Source organism: Centruroides vittatus, unplaced genomic scaffold (assembly GCF_030686945.1).
Source record: "Centruroides vittatus isolate TY-2023 unplaced genomic scaffold, ASM3068694v2 contig_4, whole genome shotgun sequence".
Classification (NCBI taxonomy): Eukaryota; Metazoa; Arthropoda; class Arachnida; order Scorpiones; family Buthidae; genus Centruroides; species Centruroides vittatus.
Genome location: NW_027122214.1, coordinates 4,491,465 through 4,511,579, shown reverse-complemented (window position 1 = coordinate 4,511,579; position 20,115 = coordinate 4,491,465). Strand labels below are relative to the sequence as shown.

Below are 20,115 nucleotides of genomic sequence, written 5' to 3'. Positions count from 1 at the left end.
TGCAACATAAGTGCAATCATCGATCCGAAATTGATAAAATGTTTGTTCTATAGCTAATATTTCTGCAAAATGAGTAGCCTATACTTTCCATCAGAACATAAAATGAATGTAACCAAAGTTTCATTTGGATTGGACAAAAATTGCAGAAATTATAAGGAATTCACATGAATGTGGATACTGAAAGACAATGGCTATTAATTTTTTTGCATGCTCCACTATAATAGTGAAGTGCTTATGTTAGAATTTTTGTGTGTCTGCCAGACTTTATATATTCGAGATTATGATTTGTTCAATCCATTCATTGTCCATGTACATGCACAAGCGCAAAAGGGAACTGAATATTTTCATTTACGGTCACTGTAAGCTAGAGTAAAAACTACCCGGTTCCTCTGGTAAAATCTATAAACCACATATCCCTTCTATATATTCAGTGAAAAATTCTTCTGAACAACTACTTAATTCCAAGAATTTATAAAATTTATTTTAAACAAAATTAATATTTGATTCACTTTTATGGAGTGTGTGAGGAATATGATGATGAAGGCACCGCTTGATGGGGAAAAGGGAAGACAATAGGCTGCTGGGGAGACCAGAATGTACTGTAGCCCTGCTTGTCTCATCATTATTTGTGTACAGTATTCCAAGCCACAGTAAAGTGTTTAAGTTCAAGTGACCCTTGTGTGTTATTGCTCATAGACACACAATGCAAATTTGTGCAGTGGGCAGGATATGCTGATTTGACGAAGATCAAGAACATTTCCAATCCAGCTTGAACATTACCGCTCACATCATCGTTTCCAGCAGTGAGACTATCTGTATCCTCTGACTGGAGTTTGTACACATCTGACGCCAACATGTACAACAATTTACTTGTTATCACCACTATCTGCTCCATTTGCCATCCTGCTCATAACCATGTAATTTCACCATCATATTGCACTCGTCTGCCATATTGCCTTGTCTTCTCTGTTGTTTGCAGAACTGATTTCAGTATCCAACTGTCACTGTCTACTGAAATAGGTACTATGAAATATGGCTGAGATATCTCCAACCAACAAAAATTCAAATTCCAACAAGGAATTGAGCAGGTTCTGGTACTGCTGCTGTATCAAAAGAACATCAGTAACAAAGATGATTGGCAAGGTCAACTCCATTTCTGACTCGATGCAGTCTGACAAAATCAAACTGTCCTGCAGTCATGCTGAACAAAAGGCTTAGGGAATTAAAAATACTAGGTGAGGCCATTTATGATAAACTCAAGGATGCTGAATATGAAACCGACGCCGCTGCCTGTGAAGAAAGGGAAGAATAGGCCATTGCTATGATTAGAGTCCAATGGGTTCTCGATATCAGGAACACCACAACCCGCCTGACGCCAGCCAGCCCCACAATCCGGACTCCCCTTTTTCCCAGTCAATCACAAGCAGCCTCTTGCACAAGGTTAGCCCGTCTTGGTTCTTGAGTCATTTGAAGGTAAAATAGCCAAATGGCAACACTGGGAACAATTTACATCAACCATTGATGAGGATTCAAATATACTGGACATTGAGAAACACGTCTTCCTGTGGGGATATCTCTGAGGAGAGGCTAAGCATCTAGTAGATGGCATCGCCATAATTGCATGGACATATGCTGAGACCAAGGCACAGCTACTGAAGAAATATGGAGATAAGAATCGTATAATTCAGGCACACATTGATTACCTAGAGAGTCTGTACCCTTTGATCTGTCCTACAGCTGCCAAACTGAACAACCTCTTGTTGAGTGCAATAATAGGGTGCATGCCCTGAAAGCCCTGGGAAGCCCATTAACCACTACAGACGTACCATAACACTGAAAATCCTTTGAGACTTCCCAGACTTCTTGTGTGAATGGTGGCTCATTAATGCTCATCATAAGGGTACTAGTGAGTCAGACCTAGTCCAATTGTTGAAGTTTGTGGGAGACAAAATAGATGGTATCATTACTGCAGCTACTATCTGGGACCATAGGATTAGTTTCTCACAAGAGAAGAATCCTGAGCTCTGGCAGTCCGGATAAGGAATAATAAGTCTACGGGAAGAAACACCAAAGGGAGAGGATCCTCCCATCCCCATGTGCCTTCTGCGACAGCTTTTACCACTTTAGTTCTGACTGCACACTTATAACAAACCTGAGAGACTGCTCAGGGAAACTGCGCAAGACTAACCATTGTTTTCTGTGCCTAGGACAAAATCACACTGCTCGTAACTGCTCCTGAAGAGGAAAATTAACATATCGACGATGTAACCACAATTACCATATCTCAATATGTGAGGCAAACCCATATGATGGTCGCAGCTAACAGACCCATACATCATACAACCCAACTCACAACATCTGCTCTGGTTTTTGCTCCCTCAACCATTAGTACATCTCAGGCCACAGTAAGTAAAATTGATGTGCACTCAGACTTTACATATCTACAAACAGCTAGAGTTTGGGGTCATGGAGCAAAAGCTACTGCCAAACAAGTTAGATGTGTCTTAGATCCAGGAAGCCAAAGGAGTTTTGTTTGCACTCCTCTCATTGACTCGCTGGAACTGAAGGTGATTGGATGCAAACCATTGGCAATTTATGAGTCGAGTGTGACTCACTTTATCCAGCTGTGTCAGATTTGTTACATTTCTAATAGCTTTCGAATCCTCAAACATATCTCCCTCATCTGATTGTACCATATTCCACTTATCCTGTCAAGGGGATATCACCACTCTAGAACTTGCAGATTCATAGCAAGAGTCATGTGACTTATCCATTGAAATACTAATTAGATCTAACTTTTATTGGTGATTTGTCAAAACCAAAAGTCGCATGCACATAAACAACACCCTGACATTAGTTCCATCACACTTTGGCTGATTTTGAACTGCAACCGGATTAATATCTTGATATACCTGTCCGGGTAAATAACATTATGACCGCTTTGGATCTGATGATACAGTCAATATGAGATCTGGATACTCTTGGCATCCAAGAGTCAGAGAAGAAATCATTGACTGTCCATGATGCACATCTACTCGATAACTTCTGTCACTTCAGGATCAAAGGAGGAAGGGCAGAGATTTATCTGCATTGGAAACAGAACATCTGTCTCACAGCCACAAACTACACAACTGCTCTGTGATGCTTCAGGGCCCTATGTTGCATATTCAGCAGAGATATAGAATTCAGCAATGCGTATACCTGCCACATACTCAACTACTTCTCCAACGGTTATGTGGAATGGGATGACGAACAAGCAAAATTAAAACAGACCTACTACCTGTCACATCATGCAGCAATTCAAAACAAACACAACACTGCCAAATGGCATATTGTGTTTGATGCATCTTTTCATGAGAAAGAGCACTCTGCCCTCAATGATGCCTTGGAAGTGGGTCCCAACCTGATGCCAGACATCATAGTGACACTACTCTGCTTTCATCTTCACAAAAGGGCATTAGTGGGAGATGGCAGTCAAACCTTCCACCGTCTGATCTTGCACCCCAAGGACTGAGATGTCACCTACTTCTGGTTTAAGATGGTCACAGGTGAAGGGAGATATCTACATCCTACAAAGGAGTTGGCTGTCTACTGCTTCCAACAGCTGCCTTTTGGACTAGCATCCAGTTTATTCCTCCTGTCGGCTACCCTCTGAGAACTTGCAGCCAGCTTCACAACCAGCCATCCCACAGCTGCCCAAATACTGGACAAGAGCCTATATATGGACGACTTCTCATCAGATGATACTGACCCTGCTGTCATACAAATATATCAGGACATTACAGATATGATGGGTCAGATCCACCTTCCCATGGCAAAATAGGCTACCAATTCTGAATTGCTGAAGGAACTGTGGGAAGACAGGAACATAGCATACACTCAGAAAACACAAATTCTTGGAGTAGCTGGGACACCGTAAAGGATGAATTCCTCATAGACTACAATGATCTCAGATGTCTCAGAATGTCCTAGTATGAAACACCTGCTACTTGCTGCAACATCCCATTTCTATGACCCTCTTGGATTATTTGCATCTGTCTCCATTACAGGGAAAATTATTTTTCAAGACACTTGGCTCTGTGGACTCCAATGGGATGAAATCTTGCCAGCAGACATCTCAACCCATTGGAAACAGGGGCTAGAAGACCTACAACACTTGCCACAAGGGATCAAAACAACAAATCTAGACCTACATCTAGCTAGAATTCATGTCTTCTGTGATGTGCACTTTGTAAAACACTGGCACCTCCCTCACAAGATTTACTCAGACAATGCCAAATCTTTCCATGCAGCCAATAAAGAACTGTAGGATATATGGCAATTGCTTTCCGAAAGAGATTGCCCGCTACTCTGCCCACCATGGTATCATCTGGGTCTTCAATGTGAAGGTGGCTTGGTGGGGAGGATGGTGAGAGAGAATTGTGGGGAACCTGAAGAGAAGCCTCTCTGCGAGATCCTGGGGAAAAGTCTAGTAAATGCAGAACAGATGTCTACCATACTCATTGGGGTATAAGCTGCTCTCAACAGCAGGCCTCTGATACACAACTATAACACCAAAGAGTTAAAGGCCCTCACACCCTCTCACTTCCTGATAGAGAAATGAATCACTGACCTTCCAGAGCCTAACAATCATCCCCCCACTCCATGACCTTGTGAGACAGTGGAGTCATCAACAGTTGATGACTGAGAGCTTCTGGAGATGATGGCAGAAAGAATATCTGCTCAACCTACAGTTTTCATCATGTTCGCAGGGTCAGGAAGAAACTGCCACCACCCCGTGAAGGATCTCTTGTTCTTAAGGAGGGCACTCTGCCTAGACATGTGGAGGATAGCTGTAATTGAGGAGCTGTGATTGCCAGCCGTGATGGATGGTTGCATCTGAACATGCTGTCCGAGGCTTCCCAATCAGAAGTGCATCAGCCAGCCCATCCAATTGGTCCTCCCACTCAAAGCAGAAGACCAAGGTGGGGAGGATGTAAGGGATACAACAATAAGGGCACTGCTTGACGGGAAAAGGGAAGACAATAGACTGCTGGGGAGACCAGGATGTATTCTAGCTCCGCTTGTTTCGTCATTATCTGCTTACAGGGTTCGTTCAAAAAGTAATGTCAGTGAGTCGTTTAGAAGACATTTATTGATCCAATCGGCACAATACATTAAAAGGTTTCAAAATAGGCTCCTCCTGCATCGATACATCGCTTCCAGCGAGATTTCCAGGCATCAAAGGTGTCACAGTAGGCCTTTTTTGAAATGTTCTTTAGAGTTTTGGTACAAGCCTCTTTGACTTTGTCAACTGCCCCAAAATGATGTTTTTTCATGGGAATTTTCAAGCGCTGGAACAAGAAGTCAGGGAGAGCCACGTCACAACTGTAGGGTGGCTAGGGCACTGTTGGTGGTACCTTTAAAGTGGGTCACGAGGAAGGCGGTGTGGGTCAGTGTGTTGTCATGATGAAGTTTCCAATCATCTGCGATGTCGGGCTGGATGAGATGAACTCTTCGTTTGAGTCTCTTGAGCACTTCCACATAGAATTTGGCATTGATGGTTACACTATATAGTACAAACTCATGGTGGATGAGCCCCTTGATGTCAAAAAACACGATGAGCATTGTCTTGATCTTTGACTTTCTCATTCTGGCCTTCTTGGGGTGAGGGGATGCTGAGGTATGCCACTTGGCACTTTGCCTTTTTGTTTTGGGGTCATATTCAAACACCCAACACTCATCATTTGTGATGACATTGTCTCAAAAGTGGGAGTCATTTTCACACAAGTCCCAAAGTTCCCGACATGTTTCAACTCGGTGCGATTTTTGGTCATCCGTTAACACTTTGGGGACCAACTTTGCACACACTTTTTTCATCTGCAGATTGTTCATCACAATCTTGTGAACTGCACTTTTTGGAATGTTTAATGTCTGTGCCATTAAATGAACACTCAAACGATGGTCTGAGTTCAAGAGTTCAGTCACACGCATTACATTTTTGCTGTTGATGGCCTTCCAGTGCAGGCTTCATCACTGACCTCTTCACGGTCTTCAACAAATGCCTTGTGCCACTGGTAGACTTGGTGTTCCAATAAACAATCATCACCAAAGGCCATCTTTATCATGGGAAAAGTTTTGACTGCAGACTTGCCGAGTTTCACACACAACTTGATGCTTTGCTCAATTGAGCGCTGCATCATGGCTTGCATGGGAGATGAAAACAAGGTTCACGAAAATGCCTGTCCTTACTCTCCGGATGGTCAAAGGCAATTGAGCAACCGCATGTGTGCAACCTGGTTCCTCCTTCCACTGATCCACCGATCCCGAGCGCACTACGACATGTATTTGCTTCACAGTAAAATCACTGACATTACTTTTCGTACAAACCCTGTACAGTATTCCGAGCCGCAATAAAGTGTTTAAGTTCATGTGATCCTCATGTGTTATTGCTCATATTGACACGATAGTGCATGCTATCAGATCAACTTGACCAATCTTATATTTTAACTACTATACTTTTTATGTTACTGACTTCTGTTCTTATATTCATTTTAAGTTTTAAATTTATTTACTTTTTTGTTTTTGACATATTGTTTAGACATCATTGGGCTACAATTTGAAGAAATTGTAGACCTATAAATTTCCACTGTCATCTGTCCATGTGTCTCTCCTTAATCTCAAGAATGGAGTTAGATGAGACCAGATATGGAAACCTTATGAACAGGAGGCCCCGATTAACTATATACAACTTCTGATGCAAACTGGAAGTCATGTTATTTTAATTCAAAAATTTTTTCCTGAAAAGTGTTAGATAGATGACTGGCACAACTCTATTTTTAAAGGAAAAGTATGATGTACAGGGGCAAACCACTACTGTTGATGTTTTGAGGTGGAGAGAATATATTTTAAATTAAATTAATTAAAAATAAGAGCGCTGCATCATGGCTGCGCTCGGTGCTATTAAAAATTACAGCCCAACATTGTGAAGATATCACAATAAATAACTTCTCCTTTTTTTTTAAACTTTGCAAATTAAACAAAAAATAGATGGAATAATAATTGAGTGGCACAAGCATTTAATTCCAGATCATCACTGAATAATTCAATGATTACAAAATAAAAGTTTCTCTGATTGACATGAGGATACTGAAGAGAGCTTATTTTTCTTATAATTAATTTTCATTATTTGAGATTTTTTGATTTCAGTACCAATTTCAGAGATGAACAAATTGTAGCAACAAATTAACAATTGACAGTATATAACTGAAATATACATACTAAATCAAATAGATTAATGTGTTTAAGTAATATCTAACAAATAAATAATGTTGTTTAAAATAATATTTATATTATTATATATAGCATATTACTAAATATATTCTATTAAATATAAATTTGTTTTTGTTTTTTTGCTTTAAATTTCTTAAACTTTTTTGAAAGTAAATTGTTAACGAATAGATTTAAAGAAGCATTTTTGACAAAATAGAAACACATTACAGAAATTTTGTCATATGATAACATTTTGGAAAGATTTCTATTTATCATCAAAAATTAAAACAGGAATCACTATATTTAACAATGAATAAAAAATATATTTATGCTTATAAGAGAACAATCATCAATAGAAAAAATTATCATCAGTGTAGGAATAAAATTAAAAACATTTTCTTTAAGTTAAGAAATGTTTTAATTAAAGCACATCATCATAGAATAGCATACACCGTTATAAACTTGGTATAGTATATTAATTAATGGAAATAAAATTGAAGTTAAACATGATAAACATCATCACTTTTTTCTTAGCACAAGATACTAATTAATTATATTTTTCATGTCCAATAACACTGCACAACAATGAAAATGTTTTGAGCTCAAAATTTGCATATTCTTATGTATTTCCATCTGCTGAATTCAAAAATCACCATAAAAATGACTGATTAGCTCTTGCTTTGGAGATACAGTGACACGTCATTTTTTAGAGTCTACATTTGTATTTTGGGGGAAATTTATTTTTTGGGAGTTGTCACGCCTCTCAACTGACATAGCAAAATGTTCTCCATATGTTTGTAGGTTGTAAACATAATAAATGTAACTATGATTCCGAGTTTAATATTGCTTCTGTTTTTTTGGTTAATATTCCTGGTTTTGGAGTGCTTTTGAAGAGTAATACTGGTTATACTGAAATGCCATGAAAGTGTGTAAATTTAGTAAACAATTTTTGTTATATTTGTGAAGTAACATTTTTGTCACAGAAACGCAATCTGACGCCTCTTGTAAAGACTGTCGATCACCATTATTTTGGTATGAAGGTAGGGGACCAGGATAAGTCATAGGCTCCACATATATGTTGAAACTCTTGCTCAGTTATACTATGAGAATGGCTGAAAAATAAAAAACGATCTATGGCTTTTGCTGTGCCTATGGTTTGCTGGGAGCCTACAAACCATACAGATGACTGCTATTTCTGCTTGACTCCACCTATAAAGGCAGGATTGTCAATGAAGAAAAAAGGAATAGTTCAATACCCAAATCTTCCATCTGCTATTTGACCTATTCCACATTCAGACAGTTTACCAGTTCCTACTCCACTCCAACATTATGAGCTTGAAGTAGAAAATGAAGAAAGTGTGGGGGGAGAAGAACCCAACAGGCCTTCCACATTCCATGACCCTGATTTTGAGGTAAAAGATGATACTCCGCAAATTGAGTTTAGCGGAATTGAATGATCTCATTTAACACCTAGACTTGTCAAAGAATAAGGTGGAACTTCTAGGATCAAGACTACAGCAATGGAATCTTCTCCAACATGATGTCAGGGTCTCACAGTACAGAGAACGTCAGAGGAATCTGCTTTCTTTTTTCTGAAAAACAATCTGGTTGTTTGCTGTGACGTTAATGGCTTGATGAAATGTTTGAATTTGAAATTCAAACATTTTCAAAAATTCAAAAGCACTTTCAATGTTGTTAGCAAATGTATCGTTTTCTCTTAAGCCATTAAAATCATATACTGCCACCTATTGTATATCACAGAAACTAGAGCCAATAAAAATTTTTCTTTGTCATATTCGATTTTCTCACCCTAAAATTAGTAAGATTTCACTCATGAAATAAAGGAAACATTCAAAAACATTTTTTTGTTGTGCAGTGTAATGCAAAATTTCTTTATGATGCTATTCGTGCAAATTTTTCTCTAAAATAAAAGGTATTAATTTATTTAGTTTTTGACTGACTTTATTATTATTTTTCTTCACTTTGAAAACAAGACGATATTTATGATTTAAAATTTATTATAAAATTTAAAATATTAATATTGAAATAGATCTACAATATAAAAAAATATGGGAAAAAAAAATATTTATAAAATGATGGTAAAAAATTTGTTTAACTATTTAATCAAGAGACACCAGAAGTTTTTAAGTGCAATTTATTAATTTTCAAATTTTCCTTGAGGAGAAAGAGTGACTATTTTGTTTTAATTCAAGCTGATACAAAATTTCATCTATCAAGTAGTGTTGAAAAAAGTTCTGAAATAAAATGGATTTTCTTTTCGGTTCTTTTTCAGTTTCAGTTCACGTTCAACAAAACCTTAATTACCAGTAACAAATTAATGAAAATGTTCGTTTTCTTTAATTTGTTACTGGTAATTAAAGGTTTTGTTGAATGTGACAACACTCACATGCAGAAAATGTCACATCATGCCAGAAACTATACAACACATCACTTCTGGTTGCAAGCTTTTGGCACAGACAGATTATTTACACAGAGATAATCAAGTAGCAAATATAATACACCAAGAGCTTGCAAACAAACACAAATTAGTAGACATTCATGAACCATACTACAAATTCATTCCACAGACAGTATTGGAAAACAACACGCACAAAATGTACTACGACAGAGCCATAATCACAGATAAAACAATTTACCACAACAGATCAGACATCACACTCATTGACAAACACAATAAAATCACATACATTATAGACATATCCATTCCAAACACTCACAATATACAAAATACATGCACTGAAAAAATTAGCAAGTACAGTACACTGAGCTCACCCAAGAAATAAGGCATTTGTGGAGTATGGATAGGGTGCTTATTGTACCTGTCATTCTCTCCTCTATAGGTGTGATACCATACACACTATACAAAAGCCTGGGAACATTACAATTGAATGGAAATACAGTAGAGCATCATTTATCCAAATCAATTGGGGACTGGGGTTGTTCGGATAACCGATTATGTACGAAAAAATATATTAACCTATCCGATGTTGAAATTTTTCTCCGTTGTGTGTCGCTTCATGTTGAATTTTTAAGCCTAACGAAAATTTTTATAATAATAATCAAGGCTATTGTATTGTTAAAAATTATTTCTTTATTTTGTACAAAAAATAAATATATCTAAAAATATAAAAACAAAAAAATTATACTTTAGAAGTTAATCTAGTATCAAAAACGTTCGATTCAGCATGACAGTCCGACTGGAAAGCTTTCGGTTAACCAGCTTTCAGATAAACGGCACTCTACTGTACATACATCACACTACAGAAGGCCACTATATTGAATACATGTCATATTGTGAGGAAATTCCTGAATACAGACACACACTCTGATACACTTCTTTAATTTTTGTTTTGGTTACTATGCCTTGACTTTGGTCCGGCATAGTACACAGCCACCAGTGTTAACCGAGTATATCTAATAATAATAATAATAATAATAAAATAAAGACAATTGACAGATATTACATTAGATAAAGCAATTGCTTTATATGCATTACAAAATGAATTCATGAAAATTCATAATAGATTGTATAATATATTGTATAACATAGATTATATAATTGTATAACATAGATTATATAATTGTATAACATAGAATATATAACATAATAGAATATTGTATAACATAGAAAATATAGATTGTATAACAAAATACAAGTAAAAAAGAAACATCAATTTATGAAATGTTTTTAAAAGTTAAACATGATAAATTTTTAAGCTTTATTCACTAAAAACATCATAAACTAAGGATAAAGATATAATAGCGAGGTTACAGCCAAAGTTTTCCTCTCTAAAACATGAACGTCGAGCGTCGTACCTTGTAAGCAGCGTTCCTTGTAAGTAACATTCACATTTTAGAGATGAAAACTTTGGCCACAACCTCGCTATTCTAATGTTTTAAAGTTTACTTATTCTCAGTTATTCAAATACTAACACATTTGAAAAACTCCTTGAGAACGAATAAACAGAGTAACAGAAATTTTAATTTACAAGAGAGTGACAGTAAAAAGTATCTTGGCTGATTTTTATTACTTCAGAGATATTATACATGGAAAGAAATAATAAACAATATTTTTCAACATAGTTCCTTGTTACTTTTGGTATTTTTGGAACTTTTTTTTTACCAGTCTACCACACTATTCTTGCAGTGTAGAAATTTTTTGATTGACCATGAAGTGATTGAAGAATTTTATTGATCCATCTTATCATTATTCATAAACTTTTTTCACAAAAATATTTGTTCAGGGAATCAAACTGTAATCCAGATAGTGAGGATAAAGTAGTACTTGTATTTTGTCAAGAACCTCCTATAGTTTTCTTAGTTGTATGTGGTCTTGCATTATCCTGCAATAAGATAACACCTTTGTCTAACATTCTTGAATATTCCTGATCATTTCTTGTGCATGGTCTTACACATTTGCCAGACATTAATTCATAGTAGTAGGCCTCAATAAAAGTTTATTTCTTATTCAGGAAATCCATGGACTCTATACCAGTGTACATGGATTTCCTGAATTTTCCTGATTTTTGTTTGTGAGTCAATAAATATAAAGTTTTTTGTATTAAATGTGCTTTGCAACATTTTCCAGTTTTTCAAAATAGTCTCCTGCATTCTTTGGGAGGATTTTGACATTTACTGTATAAAGTGTAATGGGGTGCTTTAGAAGTTAGACCAAACAGCCATGGTGGGAAAATAATTTCAATAATACAAAAATTTTCTTACCACATTTTCCTTTTTATAATATTTATTGGTGTTCATTACTTGAAGTTAATTCTTAACTGAAATTTTTGAGCCTTATAAAAATTTTAAAGTCATTATCATAAATAAATTTTGCATTTTGGATGTCAAAAAGTCTGTTAATTACTGTCTGTGCTAAAAATAAAAATAATCGATTATTCATGGCACACTGAATTTAATTTTATTTCTGTTAATCAACATATTGCATCAAGTTTATAATTATTTTATGCTATCCTATGAATCCACGTTTGAGTTCTTGGATCCAAAATGTGTCTTAGAGTTGCGACTCAAATTAGAAAGTTCTTGAAGTGCAAAGGGTAAAATTATAGATATACTTCTTATCGTCATTGTGTTTCATCTAGGTTAGATTGGTTTGAATAAGAGAAACTAGAATTTTTTTCATCATTTTAGTTACAAATCCAGGTTGCTATACAGTTTTTCCTTCAAACTTTTGTTTATATTTTAAGTTAACACTTTTTTTAAAATAGTCAAACTAAATATTAGAATATCATCAGTGAAAGTACCACACCAAATAAGAATTGTTTTTGAACTGTGCCATTTTAAGGCAATCCAAGCAAAAGTTTCTAGTAAGTTATAAGTGTTTTCCATAATATTTTCATTTCCAAAATTAAAAAGCCTTATCTTCAGAAGTATAACCTGTGCAAGATGCCTTGCTCTACTTCCTATGTTAACACTTTTATTTGGTTTTCTTTTTGGTCATGCATAAATTGTTAAAAAATAATCTTTGCATGTTCTTTTTAAAAGTTTTAATAAAATTTAGAGTACATAAGTTATATAGTAACATTTAGACGATGACATAATGTACTGTACAGTACATTATGTCATCGTCTGTACTGTACAGTACATATAAAATTGCAATATAAGTAGTATATTTTTGTTTGGTCTATTAATAATGTAAACTTTGAATTTAAATTTTTATTTAAGTTTTATTTTAACCCTTAGCCTGCCGTTTGCCACGCCCCCTTATTTTGTAAAACGGCCAAGGTCAAAATAGGTGAATCAGGCAATATTATTTTAAAAATTCACTAAAAATTAAATTATTATTTTATTCATATGAAAAAAATCACATATATTTATCAATATAGTTAGTTTTAAATACGACATATTTCGATAAAGTTTGTTTGAAAAATTTATGAGAAAAAAAAATATATATATATAATAACTGACATTCAGACTTGAAAATTTGTTACTATTTGTCAAAATTAACATTGCCTGGTTACTTCATTCTTATTGTCACTGAGCAAATACCATGTACAATATTGTTCTGTACAATTTGATGTAACATTTATGCATGTACGTTTATTCGTTGTGAAATTATCGCACATTATATCAAACATTTGTTTAAAATCTAAACTTTATTTTGCTTTCAACTAATATAATGAACTAATATACTTTATTCATTTTATATCAAACAAGATTATTTATTTTCGTAATAAACATATGATTACTAGTAGCAACAGATGTAACATTTGCTGATATTTTAGATTTAAAAAATAATTAAAAATTAAAAATTAAAAAAATATATAAAATATCAGAACTGAAGGTCATAACTTGAATATTTATAATGCATTAACATATTATAGCTGAATAAACTTATTATAGCATTAATGAACTTTATAGTAATATTATTGCATGAATATGCTAAAAATGAAATAAAAAATTATCAGAAAATGAAAAATTAAGGAAAAAACATCGATAATTAAAATTTTTTACATCGACAAAACACCACCTGGACAAAAATATGTGAAACAGACGATAAACAAGACGATACCGTCAAGTGCTGACATCTGTTGTCGATAAATTTTATAAAAATCGATTTTTAACAGGGTAACGATGAATCGGTACCCTGGCCGTTTTGCGAAACAATCAGGGTAACGATAGATCGGTACCCTGGCCGGGAAAGGGTTAAATTCAAAATATGAACTATGCCCGAGCTTACACAAACATGTTAAATGTTCAAGAACTTTCTACTTCCTACACAGGATTCAAATGATCTTCCAATCAGAAAACAGATACCTTTGATGTAGATGAGGTACAGCCAAAAGATGAAATTATATCATTTGAAATACTGGAATCTGATAGCATGTCATTCTTATCTATCCACTCAGTGTCTTCAGATCCAAAATTGTACACAAAAATAGCCATTAACTCTCTTTGGTGTTTTGCTGTCACTCTTACAGGATGTCTATAAATTCTGATTAAAACTACAATTTCTGATGAATGATTACTACTGATAGAATGTGCCTTTGTGCTTCACCAAAGTGTGATATAAGCTGCAAACTTTGCAACACCGTTCTGCAAGTTTTGATTGGACAGAAGGACAAAACAAACCATATGGAATCTGCTTAGCAATGTGTCAGGTTTATGGTAGCAGTTTTTCTATGTCTAACAACAACTCCAGCACCAAAACAGAAAAGTTAGTGAAAGTATTCGACATTTCTGAAATTACCAATTCATCAGTTGATTGTTTCAGTGGGATTGGGAGTGGCAGAAAGCAATTATGCAGTACTTTAAATATCAAACTTCTGGAAGAATCACAACATACACAATTGTTGCATTTTAGAATTTGTAACAAGTACTGATTCTTGCAGATATGATTACTTCTTCATACACTGTCTCTGAAATTCTGGATGAAGAGTATATTCAGATTCATTAGAATTGACATATTTGGCCACTGTCATATATCCATCTATTTCTGTTGTAGACCATACTTTGGCAAGGGTTTATCCCTGCAAAATCAAAGTTAATTTTCTCCAAATCTACATCAATAATTTTCCTGTTGGAGTCGTAAGTGATTTCTATAGTGATTGTGTGGCAAAATAAGACCAGTTAAATCGCTACTTGGTGGAGCCATTCGGCATTCCACTGTATTGAATGTGCTTCTGCCAGGGGTGTTACAAGCTACAAACATTGCATCTAAGTTTTTCTGGATAAAGAATTGTGTAGCCATATCAATTACTTTACTATATCTGGATTTTTGTCTAGGTCACTGTCTCCTGTCATTATCTATATTGACCTCTGCATACCTTGTGGAGGTTTTCGTTATAGATTAAACTCCAACATGTTATATAAGCATTCTAAATTGAGGCCATGAGAAAATGCAATAGATGAACAATCATTCCTTGAGCAAATAGTTATACATATACCAGAATATTCAAAAGCTGATCTTTCAAATTGCTGTGCTTTAATATTTATTCCAGCATAAACAGATGGTATTAATTTATGCCAATTTGCAATAATCCAATCACAATCAGGAAGCATCACCCTGTATTCCATAATTATTAATAATAGCACTTGCTTGTTTGCAGCTGAAAGGCCATTCATTACTAGCCTTATCATCTTGTCTTAAAAACGTTACTTCCTCGGGACCTAATATGGAGGTTAATGTTTCAAATTTCTAAATAGTTGCCATTGCAAACTTCATATCGATGTGTTCTTTTCATTAATCATGAGGTGCTTTTGCTATCTTGACTGATAGTGTTTATATGTCATTTTTTTCATTTGATAAACTTCCTTTTGGATGTAATCTAATATAGACACCACTATGACTAATTTGAAAACCTTGTGTTTTTTAGTTCTGTGAATTTGGGTACAGTCTTTATAGACCTGTATACCTCTTCAAACCTTCTTGTGAGTAGGTGAGCCATGTATAGCTATGTCTACTATAGTTTTTAGAAGTTTGGGCTGATCTTGTTTCACCCGTGGCTGACCCTGCTTTTCATGAACATTCAGGTCCAACTTTGCTTCAGGAAACTTTTCAAACAGCTTTTCCATAGCCACCTTAGCTTTACAACTTTCCTGCTGACATTTCATGTTTGATTCGTTTATTAAGTTCTTTTTCTGTTTTTTTCTAATTTACTTTTTTATTGTTTTTAGTTCATTTGTTAAAAGTCTGCAGAATTTTCTATAATCCAATAATTTTCACATTCACAATCTACATCTCATCACAGATTTTTTATGTGCAGAAGCATTTTTCAAATGCCATTCTGAACCTAAAGCATCACTTGTAACATTCTTATTTTGCTTTTTTGCACTGTGTTTACTCTCTGAACTGGATAATGAACAAGTTATCACTTTTGCAGACACTGTTTTTATGTTGAAACCTGCAATTAATATTTAATACAAAATTCTTAGTTGTATACTGTGAAACTGAGGATATTGGTTGAGAATTGAGTCACAGCATTTAATTTAATTGTCACAAAATGTTATTTTGAGCACTTGCCTAATGAAGAAGAATGATATTAGCTATAATTACTTATTTTAATTTAAAATAAAAAAACTATTACCACTTACCTCTTTTGCATCAGGTTTTTTAACCCTGCCCAAAACTGAAGTTCTGCTTTCTTTTTCATTTCCTTTTCTCTCCATTTTATGAGATACACTTTTGCTTGATCCTCATAGTTTGGCTGTTTTTTAATCTTATTCCAAATTTCCACTACATACTTTTGCTGTTCCCATCCACACTCTTTGGGAAATGTTTTTTTATATGAATTGAACAAGTCTTTAAACAGTTTGTTTTTATCAATGTTTCCTTTTAAAAGCTTGTATATTACTAAGTCGAAATCTACTATTTTGTACTAGGTGTTAGCTTTAAAATTTTACCATTGAAACAATAACTTATTGTGCCTTGTCTGTTTCGGATTAGTGATCAATGTGGGAGTATCATCCTGCCTCTAAATCCATTTCCACTTTCACGACCACAATGACAACAGCTTGATTGCCTCATTGACTATGAAGTGCTTGAAATATGAGATGAAGTTTTATATGATCATCAGCACTATATTTATCTTTTTATTTATTTGGGACCTATTTCATATCATTTGCAGTAGGATTTTGCCATCTTTTATCTATTACATTTATCAAAAGCTTTTTGACATATAGCAAAGTTATAAAAGGTCCTTTATTGTATGGGACTAAAAAAATCTATTTTCCATATACTTGTATAGTGGTTGTTAAACTATTTCATTAAAATTTTATTTGGATATCCACTCAGTGAAAGTTTTCTGAGGACTTAGTTGTTTTTGTTTGTTTTAAAAACAGTTCTTGCCCAAATTTTCCTGATATCTGAAATAGAGATGTTTCTTTCCATTATTAATTAACAATAAATAAGTGTAATTAATTTTCTGAAGACAAAGTCCTTCCCGGAACATGGGACCACCATTTTTAAGTTCCAAACATTACACTTTTGGCGACTGACCTTTCCTTTTAGGCTACTGGCCGCCAAACAGTCCTTTAAAAACACAAACATATATCTAATTAAAAATATAAATATTTGTAAAGAAGCAGGAACTGGTAAAGTACAGACGTCTTCTATTCTCCATCATGCCTTCTTGGGGTTGGTTCGGCTTTTATCTACAACGAAATAGGCGCTGGTAAAATGTTGCCAAAAGTGTAATGTTTGGAACTTAAAAATGGTGGTCCCATGTTCCGGGAAGGACTTTGTCTTCAGAAAATTAATTAAACATAATTATCGCCATCGGACGAAAATTAACAAATATAATTTTAAAATATCGTCGCCAGGGGGTAGCTTTCCTCATCTACATTTTACCAGCGCCTATTTCGTTGTAGATAAAAGCCGAACCAACCCCAAGAAGGCATGATGGAGAATAGAAGACGTCTGTACTTTACCAGTTCCTGCTTCTTTACAAATATTTATATTTTTAATTAGATATATGTTTGTGTTTTTAAAGGACTGTTTGGCGGCCAGTAGCCTAAAAGGAAAGGTCAGTCGCCAAAAGTGTAATGTTTGGAACTTAAAAATGGTGGTCCCATGTTCCGGGAAGGACTTTGTCTTCAGAAAATTAATTAAACATAATTATTGCCATCGGACGAAAATTAACAAATAAATAAGTGTGTTGCTTTTTTTATATTTTATGGTTTCTTGGTATAGACTTGAATTGCAAATGACAGCAATATTTTTGAGTTTGCTGCAGTAATGGATTTAATTTACATGTATTACCATACATTTTCTCATGGTTATTATGAGCATACTTCACGGATATATTGAGAGAATGTTTGGTTCTATACAATGCAATCACATGAACATTCTTAATTGTTTCAGCAGTAAGAAATGTGGCAATGAATTCTTGGAAGAGATAAAGCTAAAAAGGTTAGGCTACTTAGTTTAATGACCACAGGATAATCAGTTTTACAACCTGCATGGATTAAAGGTCAAATTATCACTTAACTTTCTTTTTTGAGATTGTTCCACTTTCTGTTGACTAGCTTCCAGTCTGTTCTCCCAATTTACCTAATCATTATTAAGATTGTAAAATTACCATATATTGCAGTTAGAACTGAACCCTTCAATTTTAAGACTTGTAGATTAAAAGACTTTCTTTGGTAAAGAAACTGAAATCCGGCATTTTAATTACTATTATCTTTATGAAAAAATAAATTGTTTAATATTAATTATTATATTGTAGTTTATATAACTGTTAATAAAAAATACATATAATATAAGTACTTAAAATTCTTGTGTTTTAAATCTATCAACTTATTTAAAATTAAAAATTAAAAGAGATTTCACTAATCATCAGTGGTGTAGCTACAAATTTTGCCACCTGCGGGACATCCCATACATATTTGTGCCTGAAGCAGCTGCCTAGTTATGAAGCATTTTCCCTCTAGTTATGTCACAGCTGTTCAAGGATATAATAATTCATGGTTATAATGAGGAAATCTTGCCAGTTCCCTAGTGCTCATTATAAAAGAGTTCAACTGTACTTGAATATAAGATACTAACCATAGATAGAGGAAGTGGTAAACCTGCAAAATTTAAACCATCCAGGAATTAAATAGCTCAAATTCTACCAAATTTTTAAGTTAGTAGACCGATATTATAATATAATGTTGATTTGCTTCTAATGCTTAAAAAATGAAAACTTTGCTATACCTTTGCTACCAGCTCAAAACAGGTATTTTGAAAAACATCTCTTGTATGTTTCTTTTTAAAGAGATTCAAGAAATTTCCAAATAATTATAATGAAATAAAATGGACATCCACTAAAGCTCTATCTTTTCGCTCCCCTTGTCCAATTTTGTCTGCCACATCATAACCCCCTCTTCTTTCCAGTATGGATGCCATATATGGACAGCCCCTTATCCAGAAAAACAAAAGTTGAAATTCATGCCAATTAATTATTTTATAACAATTTTACTAAACAGTGAATTGAAAGCATTCAGTCAGTGACCATTATCAAGTGCTGACTGAACTACACTGTATATACAGTATGTCATCGTTTTAGGTCTTGAGGTAATAATACAATCATTAACAAAAACAACTGACATCCAAGCAAAAACATCTGACATGTAAAAAATTTTGATTGTCATCTAAATTGTGACATTAGATGACAGTCAAATTTTTTTTTCTTAAGCATTTTTCTTTGGTAAAGATAAGCTTGACACTTCAAAGTGAAATGTTGGAAATGATAAGAATCTTGTGGGTACTGCTTCAAAACACCAAGTTTGTCTGTTGTACACAAACTTGGTGTTAAAGAATTAAAATTTATTTTTATAATAATTATAGTAGTGTTATGTAGACATTTTAATATCTGTTAAAATGAAAATTTAAACATCCTTTTAATTGTTGTATAAGGAAATTTGGTGATCCTTGTTATATTTGTTATTTTAAAATTTCAATCTCAAACAAATTTTAACTAACTGATCCAATACTGATTCATTCAGTTACTTATATCAAATTTTATAACTCAGGCTTAGTAAACACTAGTGTCTTTGGAACACAACACAACACTAGTGTTTATTAAGCCTGAGTAATAGAACAAGACACGGTTTCATCAAACAAATTTTATAACATTGACATATATACAGATTGATTATTCCATTTATCAGTTATCAATTTCCTTTAATAGTTTTAAAAACATTTCTTCACTAAAATTGCCTATCTTCCTAAATGTTTTTAATTACGTACCTCAAAGCCTTTTACTGATTATGTAATTAACATCAAAAATGAAAAAATAAATTTCACAAATGTTTTTGAACCTTCAACGGTTCTTTTTCAGGCGGCGACAAATTTCCTTTAGAATGCCATTAAATATGAATATTATTGAAAATTCGAATACTTGT

General features: G+C 34.1%; 1 protein-coding gene across 3 annotated transcripts in view; it reads left to right on the top strand.

Moving 5' to 3' along the window:
- The window catches only part of Camta (Calmodulin-binding transcription activator), a 147,014-nt gene that overhangs the window by 14,759 nt on the left and 112,140 nt on the right, over positions 1-20,115 (top strand). The window lies entirely within an intron of this gene.